General features: G+C 50.3%; 1 long non-coding RNA gene across 2 annotated transcripts; it reads left to right on the forward strand.

Moving 5' to 3' along the window:
• Positions 1-420: 420 nt before the first annotated feature.
• Positions 421-15533, forward strand: LOC308251059. Of its 2 annotated transcripts, none has more exons than XR_013960896.1 (4): positions 421-535; positions 7725-7799; positions 9843-9910; positions 14791-15533. It is a non-coding gene; the product is annotated as an uncharacterized lncRNA (long non-coding RNA). The 2 variants fall into 2 exon arrangements; XR_013960897.1 differs by lacking the exon at positions 7725-7799 and adding an exon at positions 14439-14566 and having other exon boundaries at positions 435-535.
• Positions 15534-19177: the final 3644 nt, after the last annotated feature.

Here is a 19177-nt window from a genome sequence, read left to right on the forward strand (position 1 = left end):
GCCTGTGGCTCAGGATAAACGGGGTGGGCCGTCCAGGGTAGCCCGTGGAAACTGACCGCAGTCCCCACGTGAACCCCGCGGACACAGGGACGATGTGTGGGTTCCCAGAGGCCAGCACACAGGTTTAACACCCAACACTGAACGTTTGATTTGCTGAATAAAAGAATGAACAACAGGGAGTATCGCGAACAACAGCTACGTCCTGTCACGAAAAAATTTTAACAAGCAGCTGCTGACCTCTAGGACTCAGCACCTCCTCGAACGCCAAATCCAGACGCCCCGGTACCTTTGTTGCGAGCTATCACAGTTGCAACCCGGGAGGGAAAACAACCGGATTAAGATTTTAACAGGCGGGAATCGCACCAATGACAAATGCAGGCTGTGTAGGCTGCAGCCAATACTGGAGGCTGGAGGAATGACAGTATCGGAAGTGCAAGGGACGGCGGGGAAGTCCAGTGAACAGCAACCCTAACCTGTTTTCTGGTACGTGTGAGAGGAGTGGGAGACAAAGATATCGGAGCGAAAAGTTTTGAAAGTAAGTGTTGGATGTCTAGGGCTTTATACCCAGGGCGGCATATCTCGGAACTCTGGCCGAGGTGATCCTAATTGGAACCTTGTTTTCTAGCTAACGGCCTCCCAATCATCTTCCGCGAGAGTTGGGCTTTCGCTAAACTTTTCCCGGGATTTACCCAATCACAGGCGGGGGGCGGAGGGGGGAGGGAAGAGCGGAGCTTGGAATATTTACCCAATCACTTCCCATTATTGGGTTTCCGAAAGAAATGATCCAATCACTTCCCTTGGGGGCGGGGCTTCTTTAAAATATTGTTCCCTCGACACCTTTTTTCACCTTCGGAGGCGGGACTCTGCTAAGCCCCGCCCATCCTGGGATCTCTAGCCTATTGCGTTCCTAGAAGGGGTTAAGCTTTGCTAAATAAACTTCTTTGGCTTCAGGGGCCCCTCAACTTCTCTTCACAATTCTGTTGGGTAAAACCAGTACTAACCAGTACTCTTGGGTGGAGAGGGCCTTGGAAGGCAGGATTCGGCGTTTGGAAGAGAGCTCTGGAATTCTGAGTGCCTGTCCTCACCCCACAGGAGTGTGTGTGCTCCCAGAAAGGGAATGAGCTCTCAGGCCTGCGAGTAAGTCCAAGATGTCAGGTTCGACAGCCACGAGCCTCGGTTTGAAGTCGAGTTGATGTTCTTTCCTGTGACTCAGTGCCTTCATCTTTTAAACACCTATGTTAGGAATCCAGCCCAGCCTTTTCACACTCCAGTGCAGTGTGCAGGACTTTGTGTCCTTGAAAGTCCTTTCACCGTGAGCATCCAACTGGGAGCCATCTATTTCTGTAATTTACTGTTAGATACTTCTGTGTGCCATGCTGATCAAATCCTCACAAGTGGACAGGTTATATCCATTCAAATGAGGAAACTGAGGCCCAGAGAGGATATGTTATAGCTAGGAAGTGGAAGAGTCAGACCCAGGCTCCTGGCTCTGTAACCTATGCTCCTAATCCCTGTACTACCCTGTCTCCCCTGGAGTCGGGTCCCCAGGTCTGAATCCTGGCTCTGCAATTCATGCTCTGTGACTGAGGAACTGAAACTGCCAGGACTGAGTTTCCTCTGTGAAATGGATGCATCACTCTCTGTCTCATGGAGACTTTGAAAGCCATAAAAAGTGTTCTGTGTGGTGCCCAGCACCCAGTAGGTGCTCAGAAACACAAAGTGCTTTGTTTTCTCATTATCTGATGTAGTTATTTTTCATAATCCAAACCCACTTTCCCTGTGTCTCCCATTTCAGGCTCCTGTGCAGGAAGTTTTAATTCAGCAAGTCTGAGGCTGCTGTCCTTAGAAAGGCCAGATTACAAGGTTGGACATTGGCTGGCATCTGGGAACTTTAATTTCCGGATGGTTTCCACTGTTCCCTGATAAGAGTGGTTCCCTGGGCTTAAACTGTTTGCACAAACAGTTATGCTGAGCACCTGCTTTCCTCCTGGAGTCTGGAATCTTGGTCTGTGCTGGGCAGAGGTGCCTGCATGACCAATCCCCATTGAGAACTCTGGGTGCTGGGTCTCCATGAGCTTCTCCAGGAGACTTTTCACTCCTGTTGTGACTACTCATTGCTGGGGGAATTTTTTTTAAATATATTTTATTGATTTTTTAACAGAGAGGAAGGGAGAGGGATAGAGAGTCAGAAACATCGATGAGAAAGAAACATCAATCAGCTGCCTCCTGCACACCTCCTACTGGGGATTTGCCTGCAACCAATGTACATGCCCTTGACTGGAATCGAACCTGGGACCATTGAGTCCGCAGGCCGGTGCTCTATCCACTGAGCCAAACTGGACAGGGCTCAGGTTTTTGCTGGGGGAATTGAGCACATCCTGTGTAACTCCATTGGGAGAAGACTCTGGAAGTTTGTGCCTGATCTTCCTGAACCTGTCCCACGTGCCTTTTTCCCTTTCCTGATTTTCCTCTATAACTTTTTGCTGTAATAGATAGTAGCCATGTGTATGACCATATGCTGAACCCCACCAGTTCTCCTACGAAATCATTGAACCCAGGAGTGGTCTTGGGGACCCTGGCACGGCTACCCAAAGACCGGCAGGCAGTACATGGTTCGATTGATGGTTCCCTTCAACATGAGGTCAGTGCCCCCACATGGCCCCCCACACCAGTTGTGACAGACAGATCCGATGTCTGGAGTCCAGGGAGTGCTCATCACTGGCGATCAGACCAGGTCACCAGTCCTGGCTCAGACATCTTCACAGTGAGCAAGTGACGGCTCCAAGCCCCACTTTCCCACCATTCAGGATTAATCTCCCTGCCCTCCTCGAGCTCCCAGCCAGTGCTTGCCTCAAGATTTTGATCTTTGATAGTGAAAGTGTGAGCACAGAGATGGGGCCCTGTACATACATTCACTTCCACCAGCAGCCATGACTGTTCCTACCTCAGGACCTTTGCATAAGCTGTTCCTCTACCCAGTAAGAACACTCTTCCTTTTGCTCTCACATGACTCTTCTTCACCCGTGAGGTCTTTGATTAAATCTCACTTCCTCAGAGAGCTGCTCTTGAACCCCCATCTAACCCATCCATTATTTCCCCTCTTGTCTTTTACACCACTTTTGAATGACCATATGTTACCAGTTCCAAGCCTCATATTTTTTCACATTTTAGCATAATTTGAAATCAGGTACCCCTGATAATCAAAGATACCTTAGTTCAGTGAATTTCAGTGCATGTTTACATATTGATCTGTTTGTTTTCTATTTCCTTCATTCTTTTTTGTTTTTCATTCAGCAGTCATTTATTAGGCACTTGCTGTGTGCCAAGGCCTAGGCTGGATACCAGGGATGCTTGGGGATCAAGACTGACAAAATCCCTGACCCCATGCACCCCACAGTCTGATGGGGAGTGGAGATAATAAAAAAGTACTCAGGCGCATTCACAACAGGTGCATGTGGGGCACATAAATCAGTCACGGGAGAGTGACTGGGTAGACGGCAGAGAAGGGAGAGTGCTTAGCTGGGGTGGTCCAGGAAATGCCAGAAGAAATGCCAGCGGAGCTGGGGTCTGAGGCTGAAGGGTGTCATGGGCCGTGGGAACTGCAAGGACAAAAACCCAGATGTAGGACCAAACGGGGGGTTTATAGGGATGGCAGGAGGCTGTGTGCTGGGTGGGGAGGCACAGGCTGAGCAGGAGGGGCTAAGGTAGGGCAGTGGCGGGAGTTCTGCCTTGTTCCCTGCGGCCTCCCTCCTGGTAGAACCTTCCCTCCTGAAGTCCAGGAGCCCCCATTTCACTTTGCCCCCGGGACACAAAGGTTTGGGGGAGATATTTATAGCAGCATTATTTATAAAGGCATAAAAACTGGAAATAACCTAGATGTACAATAATAGGAGATTCTATGAACAAGCTGCTGTGCAGTGGAATATTACATAGCCAATAACAGTCACAAGTTTACTTTGTCATCCCAAGTGTGGTATTAAAGATTTATGGAAAGGACAAGGAGAGCGTACAATTTTTTCTTCACATACTTCTGTACTGTTTGAGCATATTTTTGCCAGAAGCTTTTTTCCTTTGGTTAAAAAATCAGATTTGATTAAAATAAAAAGACAATTTAAAAAAATTATATCTTTTATTTATTTACTGTTTCAACAACAGTTTTATTGAGATACATTCTGCATACCATACAATTCACCCTTTTAAAGTGTACAATTCATTGGTTCTTAGTATATTTGCAATGTATTAAACTACCACCCCTATCTAATGCCAGGACATTTTCATCACCCCAAACATAAGCCCATCCCCATTAGCAGTCACTCCCCCTCTCACTCCCCAGCCCTTGGCAACCAGTAATCCACTTTTTGACTCTGTGGGTTTTCTGGACATTTCACATAAATGGAATCACACCCAACTGGCCTTTCATATCTGGCTTCTCTCACTGAGTCCAACCATGTTGTGCTCTGTGTCAGAGCTTCCCTCTTCTTCATGGCTGAGTAATACCCCAGTGTGTGGATGGACCACATGTTGTTTATCTACTCATCCATTGATGGGCATTTGGGTTGTTACCAGAAAGTTATATTTTTTACCTGAATTATAAAGTTATGTATATATTTAGATTTTAAAGACTAGATGAACTTTGGGAAAATATTATAAATTGGACTTTCTGATAAAGCATTTCAGGTGATTAAATAAGTAGGATTATATATACATATACTAGAGGCCCGGTGCACGAAATTCATGCATGGGGGGGGGGTGTCCCTCAGCCCAGCCTGCACCCTCTCCAATCTGGGACCCCTCGAGGGCAGTCGGACATTCCTCTCACAATCCAGGACTGCTGGCTCCCAACCACTCACCTGCCTGCCTGCCTGATTGCCCCTAACCGCTTCTGCCTGCCAGCCTGATTGATGCCTAACTGCTCCCCTGCCGGCCCGATTGCCCCTAACTGTCCTCCCCTGCAGGCCTGGTCACCCCTAACTGCCCTCCCTTACCAGCCTGGTTGCCCCCAACTGCCCTCCCCTGCAGGCCTGGTCCCTCCCAACTGCCCTTCCCTGCAGGCCTGGTTGCCCCTAAGTGCCCTTCCCTGCCAGCCTGGTCATCCCTAGCTGCCCTCCCCTGCCAGCCTGGTCGCCCCTAACTGCTCTCCCTTACAGGCCTGGTTTTCCCCCAACTGCCCTCCCCTGCAGGCCTGGTCCCCCTCAACTGCCCTCCCCTGCAGGCCTGGTCCCCCCCAACTGCCCTCTCCTGCAGGCTTGGTTGACCCCAACTGTCCTCTCCTCCAGGCCTGGGTCTCCCCAACTGCCCTCCCCTGCAGGCCTAGTCGCCCCCAACTGTCCTCCCCTGCAGGCCTGGTCATCTCCAACTGCCCTCCCCTGCAGGCCTGGTCACCCCCAACTGCCCTCTCCTGCAGGCTTGGTTGTCCCCAACTGCCCTCCCTTGCAGGCCTGGTTGTCCCCAACTGCCCTCCCCTGCAGGCCATCTTGTGGCGGCCATCTTGTGTCCACATGGGGGTGGCCATCTTTGACCACATGGGGGTGGCCATCTTGTGTGTTGGAGTGATGGTCAATTTGCATATTACCTCTTTATTATATAGGATAGATAGATAGATATCAATGTAGATATACCGTGTTTCCCTGAAAATAAGACAGTGTCTTATATTAATTTTTGCCCCCAAAGACATGCTAGGTCTTATTTTCAGGGGATGTCTTATTTTTCCATGAAGAAGAATACGGTACACATTTATTGTTAAATGAAAATAAAGGAAATTTATTACCTGTATACGGTACGGTAGTACGGTAGTTGTCAACACAAACCAGACAAACTGTGAATCCTACAGTATCAAGAATTTACTCATTGATTCAATGACAATCATGTCATCATCTTCTGGAACATCATCATAACAATCCAATTCCTGAATTTCCTGGTGAATTTCTTGTGACTCCATTTCTTTCAGAATCAGTGGACCAAATCTCTCATGTTTAGCAATAGCACTGTCTTTAAATGAGTACTTCTTGTCAAGGTAGCCTGCTCGCAGTGCATTTGCAATGCAACTGTCAGTGATTTTCTCCCATGAATTCTTCACCCAAGTCACAACTTCTTGCAGTTTAGGTTTCACAAAGTTTCCATGCTGATTTCTCTCCATTCTATTTTCAATGTAGTCATTAATTTCCATGCGCAAATTGTCTTTGAATGGCTTGTTTATTGCAATATCAAGAGTCTGGAGATAGGCCGTCATTCCTGTGGGAATCATTATCTGATCTATTTTTCTTTCGTGAAGAAATGTCTTCATGTCTTTAGCGCGGTGAGTGCTGGCTGCATCCCAGACTAGCAGACCTCTTTGGCTCCCTCGCATAACAAGCGGCAGCATTAAATCGACCCACTTCCTTATAACTGCTTGTGTGGCCCAGGCTTTTTCAGTTTCAAGAATAAAAACACCCAAAACACGTTCAATCTTTTCCTTCTTGCCCTTAGAAATGATTAAAGGTGGAATTTTAGTGCCATCCAGACGAATTGCAAAATACAGGAAACACGTGCACTTTCGTAAGCAGTGGAGGGAATGTACGCTAAGGAGGCACCCCGCTGTTCAATTGTTTGAGATGATTGGCCCATAAATACTGCAGTTTCATCCATAGCAATCATGTTGGAAAGATTGTATTTAGAGAAGTCAGCATCATCAATAAAGGACTTGAATGCAAGTGCTCGCTTAATAACTTGAGTATCTTCCAACCTAAACAATGTTGTAGATCTTCTTAAAGACAGTTCACTTCGCTGAAGGAAATTATCCAGCCAGTGTTGTGATGCTTTGAAGTCTTCGGGGGCTATGTCAAACTGTGGTGCCATTGCAAGGGCAAATTCTTGAATCTGAGCCCTATTCACAACCAAAGCCTTTGCTCTCCTGTCAACAACCCATTCACAGATCAGGTCTTCCAGCTCGGAAAATAATGGTTGCCGACCTGATCCACACTTGCGCTTTTTAGCATTTCCCTTGTCCACTTGTTCAATGAGGTTACCATACTCTGCTCGCCATTTTCGGACCAATCGGGTACTCAACATCTTCTCTTTGCAGAAAGCAGTAAGATTTTGGCCCCAAGAGTCTTCCACGATTCCTTTCTTGTACTCCACGGAGTAGCTTTTTCTTTTTGCGCTCATTTCTAGGGGTAAAAAAAAAAAAGGAATTGGGGTATCAAGGTGGGGGGAGGGGGATCACTCAAAATGACACAGGGGGGATCAGAGGGGGGAATCAAAATGGCACAGGAGAATCAGAGGGGGGATTACCATTTTAGTAACCCCTTTTGATCCTCCTGTGTCATTTTGATTGTCCCCTCTGATCCTCCTGTGTCATTTTGATTGCCCCTTCTGATCCTCCTGTGTCATTTTAAGTGATCCCCCTCCCCCCACCCCTGTGCCACTGAACACCTTCACCAGACATCCCCCATACCCCTTTATCAGACATTTACCCCCTGGCGCCTGCCTGGGGACTGTCACTGGGCTTGCTGGGGCCTGGATCTGGGCTGGAGCAGGGTCTGCCACTGACTGAGAACCTTCAGTCATCATGAAGGCGGCTGTGAGCATCAGGTAGTGTCACCAGAGACAGACCAGCACTCACCACCTTCGCCGCGTCCCGTCCGCTCTAATCCTCCTGTTCTTCTACACGCATCTGCGAAAGTCTCCTCCTCTCTCCCGCCCCCGCGCTCACCGCTCACTCTGACCTCCGCTCCGCCTCCACACAGCAGTGACGTCAGGACTCCGCATAACGTCACTGGTTGCTAGACGCCAGCTGGGGCGGCCCTAGCGACCAGTTTACGGTAAATTAATTTTCATTCTGAGACAGAGCCTGGGGCCTTATTTTCGGGGGATGCCTTATATTTCACTCAGAAGGAAACCTGTAAGTAGGTCTTATTTTCGGAGGATGTTTTATTTTCGGGAAAACACGGTATATGTCTAAGTATACGTGTGGTAAAAAAAAACAATTCAAACATTACTGCAGGATTAACACTGGAAAATTGGTCTAGTACTCCTCTATGTCCTGAGCCCCTTTTGCTTCCTTCTAACTAGTCCCCAAAGTGGTGCCTCCATTTTCCCTCATTCTCTTAAACAACTTGGTTGAGCACTTACTATGTGTCAAGAACTGTTTGAGGCACTGCAGACTCAGCAGTGAGCAAGACAGGAATCTAGAGCACAGTTGGGGGAGGCAGTTAGTAGGGCAGTCTAGGCCACTGTGTGCATGAGCTCGAACTGTGAGGAAAGGCTTCCTGGGAGGAGATACCTAAGTTGGGTATTGAAGGATGAGTAGGAGTTCACCAATTGAACTAGAGGCCAACGGGGGCATTCCAGGAGGAGGAATTGCCGAGGTGTTATCCACATCTAGAAGGGCTCAGGAATCTGGAGAAGGGGCTGGGAGTAAATTAATAAAGAGACTAGACATGAAATATAAATTTGGAAGGCATTTTTCGGGGGAGCCAGGGAAGGCTTAGCTTTAGTAGCTAAATTCTCTGAATCTCCGGGCCCAAGGCTTTTTATTCCCACATTTTGTCCTATAGCAAAGCAGATATACATATCAAAGGTAAGATTATCAGGTTGGGGGAACTGACCTCAACTGTCTGGCAGCAGGCAATAATATATGCAGATCTTCAGGTTTGGGGAAATGCTTTCAGCTATTCCAGCAGCAGGTAATATGATTCAGCCCTGCCGAAGCCCCAAGGTTCATCAACCTTTTGATGAACTTCTTGCATTTATGCCCTGCTGGAATTAGCCTCCAGCAAGAAATGGCTTGGGTGAAGGTGTGAAGATGAGAAGCCATGGTGATTTAGCATGTGTAAGCAAAGGGTGTGTGGGATGAAAAATGGGCAGAGATGTTGAGTATGCAGTTTAGGGCAATAGGGACCCACAAATGAGTTTAGAGCAAGGGAGACACTTGGTCAGTACAGCAGAGAGTTTGGGGGTGGTAGAGATTGTGGTTTAGCAGGGGCTCTAAGAGTAGGGAGGCCGCTGAAGGGCCAGGATCTGGGAAAGAGCACCCACTCATCTTCCCCCAGCACCTGCAGGCCCCAAAAGCCATGAGGAGGGCAGAGAGCTGGGAGCAGAGCATGGGCACCCTTGGCAGCTGTGGGGCTGGGTTTCAGTGAGGGAAACAGACCTGATGGTAGGGCCCAGTGACAGAGAGCCCTTCGTATGTATGAGCCATTGCCATCAGAACAGTTATCATCCCACTTTGGAGATGGAGGCCCAGAGAGGTGAAGCCACTTGCTCAAAGCCACACAGCCATGGGGGGTGGTGAACCCAGAGTCTGCCCCTCTTTTTTTTTTGTTCTGTTAATCCTCACCTGAGAATATTTTTCCATTGCTTTTCTGTGAGGGTGGGAGGGAGGCAGAGAGAGAAAGAAACATCAATGTGAGAGAGACACATCGACTGGTTGCCTCCCGCACACACCCTGACCAGAGACGGGGGCAAACCACAACCCAAGTATGTGCCCTTGACTGGGAATCGAACTCTCAACCCTTCGGTGCACAGGCCGATGCTCTGACCATGAGCTACACGAGCCAGGGCTCTGCCCTCTTAATCATCGTGTTTTGTGGCTTTGGATTTAGACTTGGAGCCTGGTGCAGGTGCCTTTGCCTGCCTGGGCGGGGATTTCCATCAGCCAGCTCAGAGGTGGAGTTGCTGGGTCAAGGAGCATTCGTTAAGTTGTGCTGGGCCCTGCCAGGCCAGACTGTTTCCATACTCTCTGGGAACAAGCAGAAATGACTAACACCACTCTCCCAGTCTCATCCTGGCTCTGCGCTTCTGGAACTCTCCATAGGAGAGCTTCAGGGACAAGGCATGGTGGGCTAGCTCTTGCCTTTCCCCAGGCGCCATGAAGAAGAAGAAGGTGGCTGATCCTGCACCCCGAACAGTTGTCACCTCCTCTCTGAGCCAGGTAGGTGTGTATTTCAACACAGAGAGCACCCAGGCCCTTCCCCAGGTCAAGGGTTTCGCGTCCAGCTCCAGCCAGCGATGTGGGCAGGAGGCCTTGGCACCAACCAGGATCACAACCAGACAGTCATGAACATCCTCTGAGGCGGGCGGGGACAGTGACTTGGTTTCTCTCCTGCCCCCCACCCCCCAGCCTTCCAGAACTCAGACTAAGCCGGCTTGTACTGCCAAGGGGCCCATGCTCTGCTCCCAGCTCTCCACCCACCTCTTGGCTTTTGGGAATGAGGGACTTGGTTTCTCTCCTGTCCCCCCTCCTATCAGCCCTCCTGAACTCGGGTCCCCAGCTTACACTGCCCCCTCCTGGCACTGAGTTCGGGTGTGATATCCCTGGAGCAGCTCCCAGCTGGCCTTTGCAGTCCTCTCTTGGATAGTTCTTGAGATGGCTGTCATGTTTTGGGCACGTGGGTGAGCCTACCCACTCCCGATTGGCTCCCTCCCTTCTTGCCACAAAACCATCTGGGAGCAATAAAAGGAACCCACCCATCTGGCCTGGGCACCTTCTCTACCAGAGTCTGAGGAGCAGGCACAGAACCATGCAACTCAGCCAGTCCTGGGTTCCTGCCTCAGAAACCATGAGATACATGTGTGTTGTTTAGCATGTGTTGTGTGGGGATATTTGTTACACAGCAGTTGATAGCTAATATGGTTATGTGACCAGTAAGTCTCATTCCCAAGCTCACATTCTGTTGACGTGGCCAGGTTTCAACTCTGGTATCATGCTCTCCCATTCCATACTTTCTAGTGGAAGGGCCTGTGCCACCATCGGACTCCTCACACCTTCTCTTCTCTCCCACACTCCCAGGGTATCTGACATCAGCGCTCACTCTCTCTCTCTCTCTCTCTCTCTCTCTCTCTCACACACACACACACACACACACACACACACACACACACACGACTTTCCTTTGGCACTTGATAATGGCGTTTTGTGTTTTTCACTGTCAGAGTTTGGGGTCCACTTTCCTTTGACAGTTTTCCCACTTAGATATGACAGACGAAGAGGCCACCTAGGATCCAGTCAGGGCTTCTGGATTACTAGGGCTTCTCATCACTGCTCCCTGGCTGTGAAGACAGGACCTGGGGGTCCTGGTTTGAAGCCCTGACCGTGGTGGCTGAGCCAGCTTGTACTGGCAGCTGGTGAGAACTGGCATGTGGTGCATAGACTTCCTCAACCTGCACTCAGCAGCAGCATATTTGTGGCTTAAAATTGTCCATGACAGAGTAGTTCCACCACGGAAGTCAGTGAGTGCTACGAGTCAGTGCCCCAAACCAGAGGTCCCGTGGTGAAGTGCTGACCAGCACACGCACCTGTCTTCCCAGCTCGGCGTTGAGAAGGACGCCGGGGCTGTGGTGCCCGAGGAGACTCTGGCGGAAACAAGTCATCCAAGCCTGGCCCGGTAGCTCAGTTGGTGAGAGCATCCTCCTGACATGTCAAGGTGCTGGTTTGATCTCTGTTCACGGCACATACAAGAAGCAACTAATGAATGCTTAAATATGTGGGACAACAAATCGATGTTTCTCCCTCTCCTCTCCTCTCTCTCTCTCTCTCTCAAATCAATCAATCAATGTATATTTTTTTAGTCATCCAATTTGTGTCTCTCTCACATCAAGTTTCTCTCTCTCTGTCTCTCGCCCTCCCTTCCACTCTCTCTAAAAATCAATGGAGAAATATCCTCCGGTGAGGATTAACAAAAACAAAACAAATCTCTCTCTCTCTCTCTCTCTCTCTCTCTCTCTCAAAATCAATAATTTTTTAAAAAGTCATCCACCTTAAGGAGTTGTGAAAAGAGAAGGGACAGGGGAGGTGAGGCCTCTCTGGTGCTTGTTGTTAATCCTCACCTGAGGATACTTTTTCCATTGCTTTTCAGAGAGTGAAAGGGAGGGGGATGGTGAGAAACATCGATGTGAGAGAGATGCACCGACTGGTCGCCTCTCGCATACGCACTAACTTGGGGTTGGGAGCGAACCTACAACCCTGGGATATGCCCTTGACAGATCAAACCCGAGACCCTTCAGGTGCGCAGGCTGACATTCTAATCACCGAGCAACACAGGCCAGGGCCTCTGGGGCATTTTTTTCCTCTTGTGCATTTTGATTCATTCTTTTATTTATTTATTTATTTATTTATTTATTTATTTATTTATTTATTTATTTTTAAATATATAGTTGTTTTTTTTAATATATTTTATTGATATTTCACAGAGAGGAAGGGAGAGGGATAGAGAGCTAGAAACATCGATGAGAGAGAAACATCGATCAGCTGCCTCCTGCACACCTCCCACTGGGGATGTGCCCGCAACCAAGGTACATGCCCTTGACCGGAATCGAACCCGGGACCTTTCACTCCGCAGGCCGACACTCTATCCACTGAGCCAAACCGGTTTCGGCTAAATATATAGTTTTATTGATTTCAGAGAGGAAGGGAGAGGGAGAGAGAGATAGAAACATCAATGATGAAAGAGAATCATTGATTGGCTGCCTCCTGTGTGCCCCCTACTGGGGATTGAGTCTGCATCCCGGGCATATGCCTTTGGCTGGAATCGAACCCAGGACCCTTCAGTCTGCAGGCCGATGCTCTATCCACTGAGCCAAACCAGCTAGAGCTATTTGTTTTTATTTTTAAAAAATATTTTTTTATTGATTTCAGAGAGGGAGAGGGAGAGAGACACATCAATGATGAGAGAGAATTATTGATTGGCTGCCTCCTGCACACGCCCTACTGGAGATTAAGCCCACAACCCAGGCATGTGCCCTGACTGGGAATCAAACCCTGAACTCCTGGTTCATAAGTCAATGCTCAACCATTAAGCCACACTGGCCGGGCTTGATTAATTCTTTTAGACTGTTTCCTATACTTCTGTCATTCTTGATCCACCGTAATTTTTGCCCTGTGCGTGCACTGTTACTATTATTTACTTACTATAATTAAGTATTAACCTAACTCCAACACATGGCTTAGTAAACTACAGTCCATGCAAAACTTGGCCCAAGGCCTGTTTTTGTAAATAAAGTTTTATTGGCACACTGGCTTGCACATTTGTGTGCATATCATGCATGGATGGCTGCTTCCACTCTCCAGTGGCAGAGTTGAGCAGTTACAACTGGCACTCCATGGCCTCAAAGCCAACATGTTTATAGAGAAAATTTGCTGGCCCGTTAGGGTCACCCAACTCAGCTGCCCACAGCCTCTAGGGGAGGGTGGCCAAGAAATCCCTTTCCCAATTTCTAAGCTCACACTGTCCCTGCCGCTCTGCTGGCTGCGGTCATCTCTAGGGACTGGACCAGCTTCCTACTCCTCAGTGTGACCCAGTGGATGGGGCACCCAGAGTCCATTTAACGAGTAATAACATCAGCTAACATTTGTGCAGCACTTAGCATGGGCCACACCTTTTGCTAAGCTTGTTATACAAACTCACTTGTTTAGTTTCCCAATGCACGTATATTAATCCATTTGCTCACTCAAAAAGCATTTATTGAGCATCTACTATATGCCCAGCTCTGTTTTAGGCACTGGTGCTACAGCAGGTGACGAAAAACAGACTCCACTCATAAAGGTGATGTTCTTGTTGGAGGATGGGGATAATAGAGTAAACATATCTAAATATAATAATGAAATAAAAATAAATGAGTATTAGAGGTGGAGATAACGATGTTGGAAATAAAGCAGGGTAAGAAAGTTCTGAGAGCGCCGAAACCGGTTTGGCTCAGTGGATAGGGCATCGGCCTGCGGACTAAAGGGTCCTGGGTTCGATTCCAGTCAAGGGCACATGCCTGAGTTGCGGGCTCGAACCCCAGTGGTGGGTGTGCAGGAGGCAGCCGATCAATGATTCCCTCTCATCATTGATGTTTCTATATCTCTCTCCCTCTCCTTTCCTCTCTGAAATCAATAAAAATATATTTTTAAAAAGTTCTGAGAGGGCCAAAACCGGTTTGGCTCAGTGGATAGAGCGTCAGCCTGCGGACTGAAAGGTCCCAGGTTCGATTCCGGTCAAGGGCATGTACCTTGGTTGCGGGCACATCCCCAGTAGGGGGTGTGCAGGAGGCAGCTGATTGATGTTTCTCTCTCATCGATGTTTCTAGCTCTCTATCCCTCTCCCTTCCTCACTGTAAAAACTCAATAAAATATATTTTAAAAAAAAAAAAAAGTTCTGAGAGGGTGCCTTAAGGAGGTGTATTTTCTGCCCGTTTCTCCCTGTGTGAGTTATCTAGTGCTGCATAACAGATGACCCAAGTTAGCAGCTAAAAACCACAGGAATTGGATGTGGTTTTGCTGGGTTCCCTGCTTCAGGGTCTCTCCTGGCTGTAATTGAGATGTCAGCCAGGCCTGGGGTCTCCGCTGAAGGCCCGATTGGTACAGGTCTGCTTCCAAGCTTCCTCATGTGGTTGCCCCAGTTCCTTCCCACGGACCTACCAGCTGGCTTTGTAAGACCAGCAGAGGAGGAAGTCTCCTGGAAGTGACTTCAACTTTGCAGGTTCCACTGATGAGAAGCAAGCCTCAGGTCCCAGCCACATGCAAGGGGAGGCGACTGCACATGGGTGTGTCCATCAGGAGGTCACTGGGGGCTGCCAGACCCCCCCATCCACAGTGAGCTTTGCAAGGGTAGGTGTCATGTTGATGAGTACGTCCCCAGCACCTAAGACCATCCAGGAGGCACTTAGTAGGTGTTCAGTAAATGTTTGTAGCCTGACTGAGTGGGTGTCTCCCAATTCATAGTGAGGTTATCGAGGCCCCGGGGGACCTTGGTTCTTCCTGCGCTCCACCACCACTCGCCAGTCCTCCACCTGCCACTGGTAGTGTTTCATTCATTTTTCTTTTCCCTCCAGGCTTTTACGCTTCTTTCGCCCTGTGATCTGGGAGCAGTTTTGCTCTTGACCCCCAATTCCCTTGTGGGGGTTCCCAGGACCGAGTGAGCAGAGGAACAGCAACACATTTGGGATCTGTTGTGTGTGCAGACCCTCCTGGGCCTCTGCCTGCCCCCCCTCCCTCTCCTCCCCTGGAGCCACCACACACACTGTTATCCGGAGGCTACCCTCCCCCATCACTGCTGACAGCCCTGCTTCCCTTGAGCTCGGTCTGTCATCTGGTTCTCGGGAGCTGTCAGGCTCCATCCAGAATCTCTATCAACTTCCCTGGGAACTGCTGGCTGAGCACATCAGAGGGCCAGGCAGCGGTGGCCGCCCTTCCCCGGAGCCCACTCCTGCCCGAGCCTGCGCTTCACAACGGAGAGGAGGGGCTGCTGTCACCTTAGGAGGCACTGCACCCCACTCCCTCCATGCCCAAGCCCGCTGCTGCCCCATTTTACCGAGGAGGGGAGACTCCAGGACTCAGCCAGTGAAGCGCGAGGCCTGGGTTTAGAACTGTACGGCTCCATCCTGGCCGGTGTGGCTCTGTTGGTCGGAGCTTCGTCCCGTACACCAAAAGCTGGCAGGTTGATTCCCTGTCAGGGCACATCCCCAGGTTGCTGGGTCACTCCCTGGTTGGGGCATGTGCAGGAGGCGGCTGATCCAGGTTTCTCTGTCTCTCCCTTCCTCTTTTAAAATAAAAAATACCGCAAGGCTCCAAGGCTACTTTGATCACCATGCTCTGTTGACGGGGAGCCCCCGGGGGCTGGGCTGTGTCACCACAATCAGACTGGGGACTCATAATGACAGGGCTATGCCTCTCCTATCAGACTGGGACCCCTGCAGGAAGGCTTATGTCTCCTCCATTACATGGGGACCCTTGAAAGAAAGTGCAACTTCCAAGGGCAGGACAGGTTTATGTCTCCATCAGGGGCAGCACCGTGCATCTCTCATCAGCTGAGAAGCCCCTGGAGTCAGAGCCACGCCTCCCCCATCACCCTGGGTGCTTCCGAGGGTAGGACCATGTCTCCCCTATCAGCCAGAGCCTATGAAGGCATGCACGTATAGACCATGTCTCTCCCTTCAGACTGCGATAAGAAAGGCATGACTGTCTAGGGCTTCTGGGAGCAAAGATTGTCTCCCCTATCAGACTAGGAGCTCCTAAAGCAGGGTCACGCCTCCTCCATCACATCAGCAGGGAGCCATCCCTGCCTTGTCCCTTCTGTCCTGCTGCTTTGGCCCCCACCCCCACTCCAGACTTGATCCAGCAGAGAACAGAGGGGCAGGCACCAGCCCCAGCCAGGTCCCCCCCAGCTCCTCCCTGAGGTCCCATTCACTCTAAGCACATAGTGAGCACCTACTCGGTCCATGCACTGGACAATCACTCAGCCGCAAGAAGGACTGAAGCACAGGCTACAACATGGGTGAGCCTTGAGCACACGCTGCTCAGTGAGAGGAGCCAGATGTAAAAGGCCACACTGTGTGTGACCCCATTTATGTGAAAGGTCCAGAACAGGCACACCCACAGAGACAGGAAGTGGGTTCATGGATGCCATGGAATATAGATTTGGGGAGAATAAAAGGTTACTGCTAAATTTGGGGTGATAAAATGTTCAGGAATTAGATAGTGGTGAAGGTGACACAATCTTCTGAACATACTGAAATACACACTTTAAACGGGTAAATTGTAGGGTATGTGAATTATATCTTTTTAAAAAGTTGCCCACTTGCCCTGGCCCGTGTGGCTCAGTTAGTTGGGTGTTATCCGTGCACCAAAGGATTGCCCCTTCGATTCCTGGTCAGGGCACATACCCAGGCTATGGGCTCAATCCATGTTGGGGGAGGACAGGAGGCAGAGGATTGATGTTGCCACTCTCACATCGATGTTTCTTTCTAAAAATAATTCTTTAAAAATAAAAAGTGCCCCAAACAATGCCCGGCAATAAGTGCTCAGCAGAGGTGAGCTGTTACATTCCCACTGAAAAGATGGGACAACAATCCAAATCACTGCCCAAGGTCAGGCGGGCTGAGCCCCACCGGGAGGAGCCTATTGGGGAGGAGCCTATTGAACTGCCTGGGGGTAGTGCTGGGGGAAGGGAGCACACCAGACCACCCACCTTCTTGCCTTTGTCCATGTAGTGCCCCCGGGGCTCCAAGCATCGCTCCATGGCTCCCTGCTCTCCAATCAGAAAGCCAAAACCCAAGAGGTTATGTGGCTTTACAGGTCATACCTCAAGGTCGCAGGACGCCCAGCCTGGCTCTCCTGTCCACCTCCTCCCCCCTCTCCCCACTCCTTGCCTGGCGGTGGAGGGGCAGCCCCAGGAGAAGCCAGCTCAAAAGCGCAGGAAAGTCAAATGCCGTTTGATTCCGCCTCCGGGGCCTCTCATTGCTATTCCTGACACAAACTGTAATTAGAAGGCCCTTTCAAATATTTATACCTCAGACGCCGGGTGTTTATTCGCCAGGGTGAGGACTCGATTTGATGAGATCTGTCATCAGCTCAGCCCTGAGCCAAGCCTGGAATTACCTGGCGGCTGACAGAACACAGGACAATTACCCGCTGTGCTCCCCAGCGGTCCCCAGGGATGCTGACTGGGCGGTGATCAGAGTGGGCATGTTGGGGTTGGGAGGCTGAATGAATGTGCTTCCCGAGAGAGGATTGAGTTCAGCAGGTTTGTGTTGGGTGACACAGCCAAAACGAGAAAGAGGAGGACACAGGGAAGCAAGCCCCTGCTGCTGTGAGAGGCTTTGCCTTGTCAGCTGTGGACCTCAGTTTTCCCATCTGGAAAATGGGGCTAGCAGTGGAGGGGAGACGGAGAACCACTGATCCCATGAAAGACTCTAGTGGGTCTCTAATGCCACCCCAAGCCAGGCCATGTCATGGCGTCCAGGGAGAAATGAGCTGCGGGGTGGCTCTGAGCAAGCCCTTCTCCCTCCCCGTGCCTCAGTTTCCCCACCAGGAAAAAATGGCTCTCCCTTGGGCAATCCTTCCTCTAGCTCTTTGGGGGTTTCCTATCAGAAGTCCCATATTTTAAGCCAGGAAAGCAAAGTGCAGAAGCATAGACATAGCCCTAGCCCCACTGTTCTTCCCAGGGGCAGCGAATATGTAACCAGACAAACAATGGGTCCGTGCTGCCTGTCACTATCGAGCCAATGAAGCAGAGACAGGGTTGAATCATAGATGAGCGTTTCTTCCAGTACTGCCGGCAGCATGGGAGAGCAGCAGGTCAGCCACAGGAATCTGCTCTGCACCCCACCTCGAGAGCCAGTTGCTTATACAGTAAAAGCACAAAGGAAAAGTAGGCAAAAGGGCCGTTTACAGATATGCAGAAGGACTAGGGGTCTTCAAAGGGCTTAGTGATATGCAAGGGCTGGGGTAACATGGGGAAATAGCCAATGGGAGTGCCAGATGGGCAGTTAACAGGTGAGCAGGCTGGAGGTCTGCAAAGGCCTGCAGGTGTGCAAAGGGCTGGGTGTCTTCAAAGGGCTGGTGATTCCTGTTTCTGCAGCAAAGTTGTTCATCTTTCCATGAGAACAGGCAGCTCCAAATGGGGAGGAAGGGCTGCTTCTCCAGGTCAGCTCCAGCCAGGGGAGAATGTGCCTTCTTTAATCAGAATAAAACAGTCATGGTTAACAGAGCAGGATTAATATTTCTCACAATACTGGGGCGTCCCCACTGTTCTTCCCAGGGGCAGCTCACAGCACTGTCAGCTCTGACTTCTGGTTCTCCCTCCCCTCCAAGCCATAGGCACCTGTCCAGCCTGGGGCGGCTGGGAGAAGGAAATCTGGGATCCCACCCTTCCTGACCACCCCTCTCTTACTCCAACATTAGGGGACTGAGCAAGCCCCTTATGGGGAAAGAAAGCAAATGTGTTTGCTCTGGAAGTGGCCAGAAGCTCCACTGGCCTCTCTCCCTCCCCCAAACCTCTTAGTGTCCTCCCCACCAGACAGCTGCAGCTGCCGACAGGCAGCCAGGCCAAGCAGACCCCTCTGATTTCTGTCCCCCTCCCTGCCTCCTCCCCAGAAGCCACAAAGGGACAGATGCTGAGGACACTCGCCAGGCACAGATACCATCTCCCTTCCCCTGGCCAGCTGCCCCAACCCTCTCCCCCGTCCTGCCATTAGTCCCCTGGGGAGCCCTCTTAGGGGAGGGGAAGCCAGATCCCCAGCGTTGCTTCCCTCTTTCCTCCTCTGTGTCAGTCCCGCTGCGGTGACCTCTGCGACAACCCCCACACCCCCCATCTCCTGGTCAGTTTCGCCGCCAGACCCTGGTTCAATTTGAACGCCCAGTAGCGGTGGTCACTCTCACCCCCTCTGCTGGTCAATTCGCCCTGTCGCGTGGTCAAGTCCAGCCCCCATTTCCCGGCCA

The sequence above is a fragment of the Plecotus auritus genome (genome assembly GCF_963455305.1).
Source record: "Plecotus auritus genome assembly, chromosome: 6".
NCBI lineage: Eukaryota > Metazoa > Chordata > Mammalia > Chiroptera > Vespertilionidae > Plecotus > Plecotus auritus.